A 12,555-nucleotide genomic window follows, 5' to 3' on the forward strand; every position below is an offset into this window, starting at 1 on the left:
TCACTGTGTGATAGGTGCTCTATCCCAGCCTTGTCCCCCTGGGACAGGGAAGCCTGTGTGACAGGTACTCTCTCCCAGCCTTGTCCCCCTGGGACAGGGAAGTCACTGTGTGACAGGTACTCTCTCCCAGCCTTGTCCCCTGGGACAGGGAAGCCTGTGTGACAGGTACTCTCTCCCAGCCTTGTCCCCTGGGGCAGGGAATCACTGTGTGACAGGTACTCTCTCCCAGCCTTGTCCCCCTGGGACAGGGAAGTCACTGTGTGACAGGTACTCTCTCCCAGCCTTGTCCCCCTGGGACAGGGAAGCCTGTGTGACAGGTACTCTCTCCCAGCCTTGTCCCCGGGACAGGGAAGTCACTGTGTGACAGGTCCTCTCTCCCAGCCTTGTCCCCTGGGACAGGGAAGTCACTGTGTGACAGGTCCTCTCTCCCAGCCTTGTGCCCTGGGACAGGGCAGCCTGTGTGACAGGTACTCTCTCCCAGCCTTGTCCCCTGGGACAGGGAAGTCACTGTGTGACAGGTACTCTCTCCCAGCCTTGTCCCCGGGACAGGGAAGCCTGTGTGACAGGTACTCTCTCCCAGCCTTGTCCCCCTGGGCAGGGAAGTCACTGTGTGACAGGTACTCTCTCCCAGCCTTGTCCCCGGGACAGGGAAGTCTGTGTGACAGGTACTCTCTCCCAGCCTTGTCCCCCTGGCACAGGGAAGCCTGTGTGACAGGTACTCTCTCCCAGCCTTGTCCCCCTGGGACAGGGAAGTCACTGTGTGACAGGTACTCTCTCGCAGCCTTGTCCCCCCGGGGCAGGGAAGCCGCTGTGTGACAGGTACTCTTTCCCACCCTTGTCCCCCCGGGGCAGGGAAGCCGCTGTGTGACAGGTACTCTCTCCCAGCCTTGTCCTCCTGGGACAGGGAATCACTGTGTGACAGGTACTCTCTCCCAGCCTTGTCCCCCCGGGACAGGGAAGTCTGTGTGACAGGTACTCTCTCCCAGCCTTGTCCCCTGGGACAGGGAAGTCTGTGTGACAGGTACTCTCTCCCAGCCTTGTCCCCTGGGGCAGGGAAGTCACTGTGTGACAGGTACTCTCTCCCAGCCTTGTCCCCTGGGACAGGGAAGTCACTGTGTGACAGGTACTCTCTCCCAGCCTTGTCCCCTGGGACAGGGAAGTCACTGTGTGACAGGTACTCTCTCCCAGCCTTGTCCCCTGGGACAGGGAAGTCACTGTGTGACAGGTACTCTCTCCCAGCCTTGTCCCCCCGGGGCAGGGAAGCCGCTGTGTGACAGGTACTCTCTCCCAGCCTTGTCCTCCTGGGACAGGGAATCACTGTGTGACAGGTACTCTCTCCCAGCCTTGTCCCCCCGGGACAGGGAAGTCTGTGTGACAGGTACTGTCTCCCAGCCTTGTCCCCCTGGGACAGGGAAGTCACTGTGTGACAGGTACTCTCTCCCAGCCTTGTCCCCTGGGACAGGGAAGTCACTGTGTGACAGGTACTCTCTCCCACCTTGTCCCCCCGGGACAGGGAAGCCTGTGTGACAGGTACTCTCTCCCAGCCTTGTCCCCTGGGACAGGGAAGTCACTGTGTGACAGGTACTCTCTCCCAGTCTTGTCCCCTGGGACAGGGAAGCCTGTGTGACAGGTACTCTCTCCCAGCCTTGTCCCCCTGGGACAGGGAAGTCACTGTGTGACAGGTACTCTCTCCCAGCCTTGTCCCCCTGGGACAGGGAAGTCACTGTGTGACAGGTACTCTCTCCCAGCCTTGTCCCCTGGGACAGGGAAGCCTGTGTGACAGGTACTCTCTCCCAGCCTTGTCCCCGGGACAGGGAAGTCACTGTGTGACAGGTCCTCTCTCCCAGCCTTGTCCCCTGGGACAGGGAAGTCACTGTGTGACAGGTCCTCTCTCCCAGCCTTGTGCCCTGGGACAGGGCAGCCTGTGTGACAGGTACTCTCTCCCAGCCTTGTCCCCTGGGACAGGGAAGTCACTGTGTGACAGGTACTCTCTCCCAGCCTTGTCCCCGGGACAGGGAAGCCTGTGTGACAGGTACTCTCTCCCAGCCTTGTCCCCCTGGGCAGGGAAGTCACTGTGTGACAGGTACTCTCTCCCAGCCTTGTCCCCGGGACAGGGAAGTCTGTGTGACAGGTACTCTCTCCCAGCCTTGTCCCCCTGGCACAGGGTAGCCTGTGTGACAGGTACTCTCTCCCAGCCTTGTCCCCCTGGGACAGGGAAGTCACTGTGTGACAGGTACTCTCTCGCAGCCTTGTCCCCCCGGGGCAGGGAAGCCGCTGTGTGACAGGTACTCTTTCCCACCCTTGTCCCCCCGGGGCAGGGAAGCCGCTGTGTGACAGGTACTCTCTCCCAGCCTTGTCCTCCTGGGACAGGGAATCACTGTGTGACAGGTACTCTCTCCCAGCCTTGTCCCCCCGGGACAGGGAAGTCTGTGTGACAGGTACTCTCTCCCAGCCTTGTCCCCTGGGACAGGGAAGTCTGTGTGACAGGTACTCTCTCCCAGCCTTGTCCCCTGGGGCAGGGAAGTCACTGTGTGACAGGTACTCTCTCCCAGCCTTGTCCCCTGGGACAGGGAAGTCACTGTGTGACAGGTACTCTCTCCCAGCCTTGTCCCCTGGGACAGGGAAGTCACTGTGTGACAGGTACTCTCTCCCAGCCTTGTCCCCTGGGACAGGGAAGTCACTGTGTGACAGGTACTCTCTCCCAGCCTTGTCCCCCCGGGGCAGGGAAGCCGCTGTGTGACAGGTACTCTCTCCCAGCCTTGTCCTCCTGGGACAGGGAATCACTGTGTGACAGGTACTCTCTCCCAGCCTTGTCCCCCCGGGACAGGGAAGTCTGTGTGACAGGTACTCTCTCCCAGCCTTGTCCCCCTGGGACAGGGAAGTCACTGTGTGACAGGTACTCTCTCCCAGCCTTGTCCCCTGGGACAGGGAAGTCACTGTGTGACAGGTACTCTCTCCCACCTTGTCCCCCCGGGACAGGGAAGCCTGTGTGACAGGTACTCTCTCCCAGCCTTGTCCCCTGGGACAGGGAAGTCACTGTGTGACAGGTACTCTCTCCCAGTCTTGTCCCCTGGGACAGGGAAGCCTGTGTGACAGGTACTCTCTCCCAGCCTTGTCCCCCTGGGACAGGGAAGTCACTGTGTGACAGGTACTCTCTCCCAGCCTTGTCCCCTGGGGCAGGGAATCACTGTGTGACAGGTACTCTCTCCCAGCCTTGTCCCCTGGGACAGGGAAGCCGCTGTGTGACAGGTACTCTCTCCCAGCCTTGTCCCCCTGGGACAGGGAAGCATGTGTGACAGGTGCTCTCTCCCAGCCTTGTCCCCTGGGACAGGGAAGTCACTGTGTGATAGGTACTCTCTCCCAGCCTTGTCCCCTGGGACAGGGAAGTCACTGTGTGATAGGTGCTCTATCCCAGCCTTGTCCTCCTGGGGCAGGGAAGTCACTGTGTGACAGGTCCTCTCTCCCAGCCTTGTCCCCTGGGACAGGGAAGTCACTGTGTGACAGGTACTCTCTCCCAGCCTTGTCCCCTGGGACAGGGAAGTCTGTGTGACAGGTCCTCTCTCCCAGCCTTGTCCCCCTGGGACAGGGAAGTCACTGTGTGACAGGTACTCTCTCCCAGCCTTGTCCCCGGGACAGGGAAGTCTGTGTGACAGGTACTCTCTCCCAGCCTTGTCCCCTGGGACAGGGAAGTCACTGTGTGACAGGTACTCTCTCCCAGCCTTGTCCCCTGGGACAGGGAAGCCTGTGTGACAGGTACTCTCTCCCAGCCTTGTCCCCCTGGGACAGGGAAGCCTGTGTGACAGGTACTCTCTCCCAGCCTTGTCCCCTGGGACAGGGAAGCCTGTGTGACAGGTACTCTCTCCCAGCCTTGTCCCCCGGGACAGGGAAGTCACTGTGTGACAGGTACTCTCTCCCAGCCTTGTCCCCGGGACAGGGAAGTCTGTGTGACAGGTACTCTCTCCCAGCCTTGTCCCCTGGGACAGGGAAGTCACTGTGTGACAGGTCCTCTCTCCCAGCCTTGTCCCCTGGGACAGGGAAGCCTGTGTGACAGGTACTCTCTCCCAGCCTTGTCCCCTGGGACAGGGAAGCCTGTGTGACAGGTGCTCTCTCCCAGCCTTGTCCCCTGGGACAGGGAAGCCTGTGTGACAGGTACTCTCTCCCAGCCTTGTCCCCTGGGACAGGGAAGTCACTGTGTGACAGGTACTCTCTCCCAGCCTTGTCCCCCTGGGACAGGGAAGTCACTGTGTGACAGGTCCTCTCTCCCAGCCTTGTCCTCCCGGGACAGGGAAGCCTGTGTGACAGGTACTCTCTCCCAGCCTTGTCCCCTGGGACAGGGAAGTCACTGTGTGACAGGTGCTCTCTCCCAGCCTTGTCCCCCCGGGACAGGGAAGTCTGTGTGACAGGTACTCTCTCCCAGCCTTGTCCCCTGGGACAGGGAAGTCACTGTGTGACAGGTCCTCTCTCCCAGCCTTGTCCTCCCGGGACAGGGAAGCCTGTGTGACAGGTACTCTCTCCCAGCCTTGTCCCCCTGGGACAGGGAAGTCACTGTGTGACAGGTACTCTCTCGCAGCCTTGTCCCCTGGGACAGGGAAGCCTGTGTGACAGGTACTCTCTCCCAGCCTTGTCCCCTGGGGCAGGGAAGCCTGTGTGACAGGTACTCTCTCCCAGCCTTGTCCCCCTGGGACAGGGAAGTCACTGTGTGACAGGTACTCTCTCCCAGCCTTGTCCCCTGGGACAGGGAAGTCACTGTGTGACAGGTCCTCTCTCCCAGCCTTGTCCCCTGGGACAGGGAAGCCTGTGTGACAGGTACTCTCTCCCAGCCTTGTCCCCTGGGACAGGGAAGTCACTGTGTGACAGGTCCTCTCTCCCAGCCTTGTCCCCTGGGACAGGGAAGTCACTGTGTGACAGGTACTCTCTCCCAGCCTTGTCCTCCCGGGACAGGGAAGTCTGTGTGACAGGTACTCTCTCCCAGCCTTGTCCCCTGGGACAGGGAAGTCACTGTGTGACAGGTACTCTCTCCCAGCCTTGTCCCCTGGGACAGGGAAGTCACTGTGTGACAGGTACTCTCTCCCAGCCTTGTCCCCTGGGACAGGGAAGCCTGTGTGACAGGTACTCTCTCCCAGCCTTGTCCCCCTGGGACAGGGAAGTCACTGTGTGACAGGTACTCTCTCCCAGCCTTGTCCCCTGGGACAGGGAAGTCACTGTGTGACAGGTACTCTCTCCCAGCCTTGTCCCCTGGGACAGGGAAGTCACTGTGTGACAGGTACTCTCTCCCAGCCTTGTCCCCTGGGACAGGGAAGCCGCTGTGTGACAGGTACTCTCTCCCAGCCTTGTCCCCTGGGACAGGGAAGTCACTGTGTGACAGGTACTCTCTCCCAGCCTTGTCCCCTGGGACAGGGAAGTCACTGTGTGACAGGTACTCTCTCCCAGCCTTGTCCCCTGGGACAGGGAAGTCACTGTGTGACAGGTACTCTCTCCCAGCCTTGTCCCCTGGGACAGGGAAGTCTGTGTGACAGGTACTCTCTCCCAGCCTTGTCCCCTGGGACAGGGAAGTCACTGTGTGACAGGTACTCTCTCGCAGCCTTGTCCCCTGGGACAGGGAAGCCTGTGTGACAGGTACTCTCTCCCAGCCTTGTCCCCTGGGGCAGGGAAGCCTGTGTGACAGGTACTCTCTCCCAGCCTTGTCCCCTGGGACAGGGAAGCCTGTGTGACAGGTACTCTCTCCCAGCCTTGTCCCCTGGGACAGGGAAGTCACTGTGTGACAGGTACTCTCTCCCAGCCTTGTCCCCCCTGGGGCAGGGAAGCCTGTGTGACAGGTACTCTCTCCCAGCCTTGTCCCGCAGTAGCTGCGCCGCCTTCCGCCGCTCCTACAGTTTTACACTCAGGTGGTTAAAATACAAACAAACCACGTTGGCAAAGCAAGAAAATGAATAAGGTGAAAATCAGCCAGGCAGTTGCTTCTCTCGGGAGACGAGGGGGCATGAGAAGGGACACCCGGGAGGTCTGCTGGGGGTGAACTCTGTCCCCCCAAGTCCTAAGCCCCAGCACACGGGCGTGGGACTGTCTGGAGATTGGGTTTTTGCAGCTGCAACCAAGTCTACTTGGGGCCTCCTGACTGAATTAGGGTAGGCCCCGAATCCAGAAGCTGTTTTTTTTTTTTTTTTTAAGATTTATTTATTTGTTTGATAGGTAGAATTACAGAGAGAGGAAGACACAGAAAGAGAGGTCTTCCATCCACTGGTTCACTCCCTAAATGGCCGCAATGGCCGGAGCTGAGCCGACCCGAATCCAGGAACCAGGAGCTTCTCTCGGGTCTCCCAGGCGGGTGCAGGGGCCCAAGCACTTGGACATCTTCCACTGCCTTCCCAGGCCATCAGCAGGGAGTTTGTCTTGATGAGAGCAAGGAGAGGGCGATGTGGGTATGGGCACGGTGGGCAGCAGGCTGTGTGAGGAGGGGGGCAGAGACTGGAGGACCAGTGAGTCTGGGGTCCCCAGGGGTTGGGGCTGTCACCAGGCAGCAAGAGCCTGCGGCAGGAGCAGGCCCTGCTGACCCTGGGCCTCGGCATCGTGTGGAGCTCCTGGTCTGTGGCCTCCGGTCGACAGGCGCGGCGGGCCGCTGAGGTTTCTCCGTGGGCACTCCTCGCCGGGGCTGCCGGTACACGTGTGACTTCACAGCAACAGAGATGAAAGGAACAAGAACAAAGGGAACAGGGAGGGACTGCCCGGCCTTTGAAGTTCAGTTCAGGTTGGGCACTTTTGGCCGTGGGTTTTCTTTGTGTACCAAGATCACAGCAGGGGATGTCCCCACCTGCGGGTGTGTGGAGCCCGTGCAGGAGGGTGGGGAGCAGAGGGACCCCGGGGCGTCGCGTCTCACAGGCAAGCACTTCACGTGACCATGGCAGACGGCGTCCCTGCTGGCGAGATGCCTTGTGTCCCGGGGGCGGCAGCCCGGGCGCCCTCGCAGGGGCGGGTCTGCGACGCCCAGCACAACCCTGGGCCACATCTAGCTCTCTGTGGCTGGCCACGGGGACCAGCAGCGAGGCCTCACCCCAGGCCAGAGGAGCTTCCTGGAGCAACCTGTATCCACAGAGGGGCCAGCAGTCAAACAGAACAATCCCCTGCCCCTGCCCCTGCCCAGCACCGGAGGCTCCCTCCTGACCCGCTGGCTGGGGCGGGCGTCGTGGTGACCTGCTGCCTGGGGAGCCTGCAACCCACGTGGGAGCGCCGGGGTTTGGGTGCCCCTCTGCCTGCACTTCCTGCTCTGTGCACCCTGGGAGGGGGAGAGGGTGGTCAAGTACTCGGGTCCCTGTCACTCACACGGGAGGCTCTGTGTGGAGTTGCTGGCTCCTGCTTTTGGCTCGGTGCAGCCCCAGGTGTTGCAGGCATTTGGGGAGTGACGCGGTGGATGGGAGGTCTCTCCTTGTTTGTTCTGTTTCTGCTTTCCAGATAAATAAGGAAAGAAAAAAAAAAAACAAAAATTAAACGACACCCCACCCCCACCGCCACCCTCCTCTCTCTGAAAATCAACCTCGGGAGCAGCTTTGTCATCCTCTGTCGGCTGGGGGCAGCGGGGCAATCTGCTTTCTCAGTGGTTTTTAAATTTGGATTTATTTATTTATTTGAAAGGCGGAGTTGCAGAAAGACAGGGAGAGACTGAGAGAGAGAGGTCTTCCATCCACTGGTTCACTCCCCAGATGGCCACAAGAGACAGGGCTGGGCCAGGCCAATGCCAGGAGCCGGGACCCCCATCCGGGTCTCCCACGTGGGTGCAGTGGCCCAAGCACTTGGGTGATCTGCTGCTGTTTCGCCCAGGCCCTTAGCAGGGAGCTGGAAGGAAAATGGAGCAACCAGGACTCAGAGCGGATGCTGGTGGTGGTGCAGCCCACTGCGCCTGCTGCGCCCTGACACCAGCCCCTCCCGCTGGTCTGTCATTCTGCTTGGTCCCCGCTCTTGCCGTTCGAAGTGCTAACAGCCATCCCAGGAGTTCTCAGTGTCAGTGTATGGTTTTAGTAAAGGATGGGGCAGCAGATGCTGAACAGGCACAGCTTCCAAAGACAGGGTGAAAAGTGCGCTTTGAGGGGCCGGCGCCGTGGCTCACTAGGTTAATCCTCCACCTGCAGCGCCGGCATCCCGTATGAGCGCTGGGTTCTAGTCCCGGTTGCTCCTCTTCCAGTCCAGCTCTCTACTGTAGCCTGGGACAGCAGTAGATGATGGCCCAAGTCCTTGGGCCCCTGCACCCATATGGGAGACCCGGAAGAGGCACCTGGCTCCTGGCTTTGGATCAGCGCAGCTCCGGCCATTGTAGCCACTTGGGGAGTGTACCAACGGAAGGAAGACCTTTCTCTCTGTCTCTCTCACTGTCTGTAACTCTACCTGTCAAATAAATAAATACATCTTTAAAGGGGCTGGTGCTGTGGTGCAGAGCCCTGGCCTGAAGCACCGGCATCCCATATGGGCGCCCGTTCTAGTCCCGGCTGCTCCACTTCCAATCCATCTCTCTGCTGTGGCCTGGGAAAGCAGAAGATGCCCAAGTCCTTGGGCCCCTGCACCTACATGGAAGACCCGGAGGAAGCTCCTGGCTCCTGGCTTCGGATTGGCGCAGCTCCGACCATTGCAGCCATCTGGGGAGTGAACCATCAGATGGAAGACCTCTCTCTCTCTCTCTCTCTCTCTCTCTCTCTCTCTCTTTCTCTGCCTCTCCTCTGTCTGTGTAACTCTGACTTTCAAATAAATAAATAAATCTTTAAAAACAAAGTGCACTTTGGACAGTGGGTAGAGTGGAGGAAGCCCCTTGACAGCTGCCTCTTAGCGCTGTGCTACGCTCTGCCTCACTGAGCTTCTGGGAGAACGCAGTGATTCCGTGAAAGGCTGGGCTGCGCTGTCCAAGGGCGGGGGATGCGGGGAGGTGAGAGCGGAGACCTGAGTGGCCACTGCTCGCCGTGCCGGGAGGGGGCCTGGCTGCCCAGGAACCCGACGTCAGGGGCTTCTACATGGCCGCTGGGCTCGTGCGGCAGTGCACAGGAAAAGGAGGAAGCCAGGGAGTGGAGGAGGCCGGCGCACTGCGCGTGCGTCTCTCAGACGAGCCGTAAGCAGGCCGTTAAAGAATTCTGCTGCGGAGGGGGCGGGGCAGGCCTCACGCGTTCTGCATGTCAGCTGCCCTTGTTTCAAAAGTGCTAGAGCTGTGTGTAACCCCACAGATAATTTTTTCTCCAAGCGATGATTAATTAGAGTTGAAAAAAAGAGAAAAATAATAAAGCAACCTTAAGTGCCCATCCCTGGGCCTGTGGCAGACATCGTGGGTCAGTCAGCTGCCTGACTAGCACTGTACATGGACCCCAGCCCCGCGCCCACCGTACATGGACCCCAGCCCCACATCCACTGTACATGGACCCCAGCCCCGCGCCCACCGTACATGGACCCCAGCCCCACACCCACCGTACAAGGACCCCAGCCCGGTGCCTACCGTACATGGACCCCAGCCCCACATCCACTGTACATGGACCCCCAGCCCAGCGCCCACCGTACATGGACCCCAGCCCCGCATCCACTGTACAAGGACCCCAGCCCGGCGCCCACCGTACATGGACCCCAGCCCCGCATCCACTGTACATGGACCCCAGCCCCGCATCCACCGTACATGGACCCCAGCCCGGCGCCCACCGTACATGGACCCCAGCCCCGCATCCACTGTACAAGGACCCCAGCCCGGTGCCTACCGTACATGGACCCCAGCCCCGCGCCCACCGTACATGGACCCCAGCCCCACACCCACCGTACAAGGACCCCAGCCCGGTGCCTACCGTACATGGACCCCAGCCCCACATCCACTGTACATGGACCCCAGCCCCGCGCCCACCGTACATGGACCCCAGCCCCGCGCCCACCGTACATGGACCCCAGCCCCACACCCACCGTACAAGGACCCCAGCCCGGTGCCTACCGTACATGGACCCCAGCCCCGCACCCACCGTACATGGACCCCAGCCCGGCACCCACCGTACAAGGACCCCAGCCCGGCACCCACCGTACATGGACCCCAGCCCCGCACCCACCGTACATGGACCCCAGCCCAGCACCCACCGTACATGGACCCCAGCCCCGCGCCCACCGTACAAGGACCCCAGCCCGGTGCCCACCGTACATGGACCCCAGCCCCGTGCCCACCGTACATGGACCCCAGCCCCGCGCCCACCGTACAAGGACCCCAGCCCGGTGCCCACCGTACATGGACCCCAGCCCCGCGCCCACCGTACATGGACCCCAGCCCCGCGCCCACCGTACATGGACCCCAGCCCCGCATCCACTGTACATGGACCCCAGCCCCGCGCCCACCATACATGGACCCCAGCCCCGCGCCCACCGTACAAGGACCCCAGCCCCGTGCCCACCGTACAAGGACCCCAGCCCCGCGCCCACCGTACATGGACCCCAGCCCCGCGCCCACCGTACAAGGACCCCAGCCCGGCACCCACCGTACATGGACCCCAGCCCCGCGCCCACCGTACAAGGACCCCAGCCCGGCACCCACCGTACATGGACCCCAGCCCCGCGCCCACCGTACATGGACCCCAGCCCCGCATCCACCGTACATGGACCCCAGCCCGGCACCCACCGTACATGGACCCCAGCCCCGTGCCCACCGTACATGGACCCCAGCCCCGCGCCCACCGTACATGGACCCAGCCCCGCGCCACACATCAGCGCCCTTGTCTGTGAGGTGCAGATAACACAGCTCATAACTGATGGGGCTGCTGCAAGCACTCGACCACCTGCCTCCCCACGGTAGCTGAGGGAAAGGCCCAGAGAAGACTGCACAAACGTCTGTTAACTTTTCTGGACTGGAGAGCCCGGTTAGGACTCAGGCCGGGGGGAGCGCCCCCCCGGGGCAGTGCCCGCCCCAGCCTCGCTGAGTTTCTCCCTCCTGTTTGCCTCTGAGAACAGCGAGGCTGCAGGGCGCCGGCTCCGGCTGGTTGGAACCTGTGAGAGCCAAGAGGGCTGCTGGCGTGACCGAAGACTGACTGCCAAATGACTGAAAAGTCTCCGCACTGGGCCGCGACAGACAACGGTGCCCAGAAGGGACAGCAGGACAGGAGGACACAGGACAATCTCTGTGGCCTCTGCGCCGGCGAGGCCAGGACGGTGCGTTCCCGTGTGTGGACTCCTCGGCCTCACTGTCGCCTTCCTGACGCCGGACCAGAAGTCGGGGTCTCCCAGCTGCCCCAGGACGGCCCTGCAGAGGACTAGGTTTGTGGTTACCTATGAGCTCAAGTTGTACTCAGCAAAAATAGTTGTTGTGTGCCGGAGCTGGTGCAGAAATGCTGGGGTTCTGGGGTGACCAGAAGTGAGGCCCGGGTTTATGTGGGTGCTGGAAGCCCTGGCCAGTGGCTGCCCTGTTGCACGGATGGCCTTTACACGGATGGCATGCAGTCCATGTGTTTATTATGTGCTGGAGCTGGTGCAGAAATGCTGGGGTTCTGGGGTGACCAGAAGTGAGGCCCGGGTTTATGTGGGCACTGGAAGCCCTGGCCAGTGGCCGTCTTGTTACATGGATGGCGTGCAGGCCGTGTGTTTATGTTTGGTTGTTTTACATGAATACTCAATCTACCAGAGTGACTAGAAGGCTCATGGACAATTAAATATAGAAAGCTGTTCTTCATGAACAGGGAAACCCAGTGGTGGCGTGGAAGATGAGAGAGGGAGATCCGTTGATCTAGGCATTCAACATCCATATCTAAGGAAACCGAGACAGAGCAGAGGAGGCAATTTAAAGTGGAAAATCATCAAAAAATATGTCTACACCTGAAGAGCAGGTGTCTTAGCAAAATGAATGAAGATACTCTCACCAGGGCATATGATCTGTGACATTCCTGAATCCCAGGGGTTGGGGGCTGGGGGGCACCAAAAAACCCAGTGTGAGGGGAAGGCAGGAAACGAATCCCACACAAAGAAACAGGAGTCAAAAAGCCTTAGATTTTTATACCCAGCTAATCTACCAGTCAACTGTGAAGTTGATATTTTCAAACACAGTATTTTTTTAGAAAACTTTTATTTAATAAATATAAATTTCATAAGTACAACTTTTGTATTATAGCGGTCCCCCCCACCATAACCACCCTTCCACCCGCAAACCATCCCATCCCCTACTCCCTGTCCCATCCCATTCTTCATTAAGATTCATTTTTAATTATCTTTATATATGGAAGATCAACTTAGTATATACTAAGTAAAGATCTCAACAGTCAAACACAGTGTTTTAAAAAATATATTTCTGCTGGGGTGGACATTGCGGCCCAGGGGGTTAAGCTGCCACTGGGAACATCTGCATTCCATAGCCAAGTGCTGGCTTGCATTCTGGCTCCTTGGCTTCCGATCGGTTTTCTGCTCATGCGTCCCTGAAGGTTGTGGTGATGGCTCAAGTGGTTGACCCCTGACACCCACAGGGAAGTCCTGGATGGCGTTCCAGGCTCCTGGCTCTGGCTGTGGGCAGCCCTGGCTGTTGCAGGCATTTGAAGATGAATCAGCAGGTGGAAGATTCTCTCTGTCTCTCCCTCCCTG

The 12,555-nt window shown here is 59.8% G+C and overlaps 1 long non-coding RNA gene across 1 annotated transcript; it reads right to left on the minus strand.

The window, feature by feature from the left end:
- Positions 1 to 5,953: 5,953 nt before the first annotated feature.
- Positions 5,954 to 9,333, minus strand: LOC127488079 (uncharacterized). The gene is made up of 3 exons (XR_007915495.2): positions 8,920 to 9,333; positions 7,318 to 7,435; positions 5,954 to 7,077 (listed from the first exon to the last, which is right to left on the minus strand). It is a non-coding gene; the product is annotated as an uncharacterized lncRNA (long non-coding RNA).
- Between the last annotated feature and the right edge of the window lie 3,222 nt (positions 9,334 to 12,555).

This window comes from Oryctolagus cuniculus, chromosome 3, assembly GCF_964237555.1.
Source record: "Oryctolagus cuniculus chromosome 3, mOryCun1.1, whole genome shotgun sequence".
Classification (NCBI taxonomy): Eukaryota; Metazoa; Chordata; class Mammalia; order Lagomorpha; family Leporidae; genus Oryctolagus; species Oryctolagus cuniculus.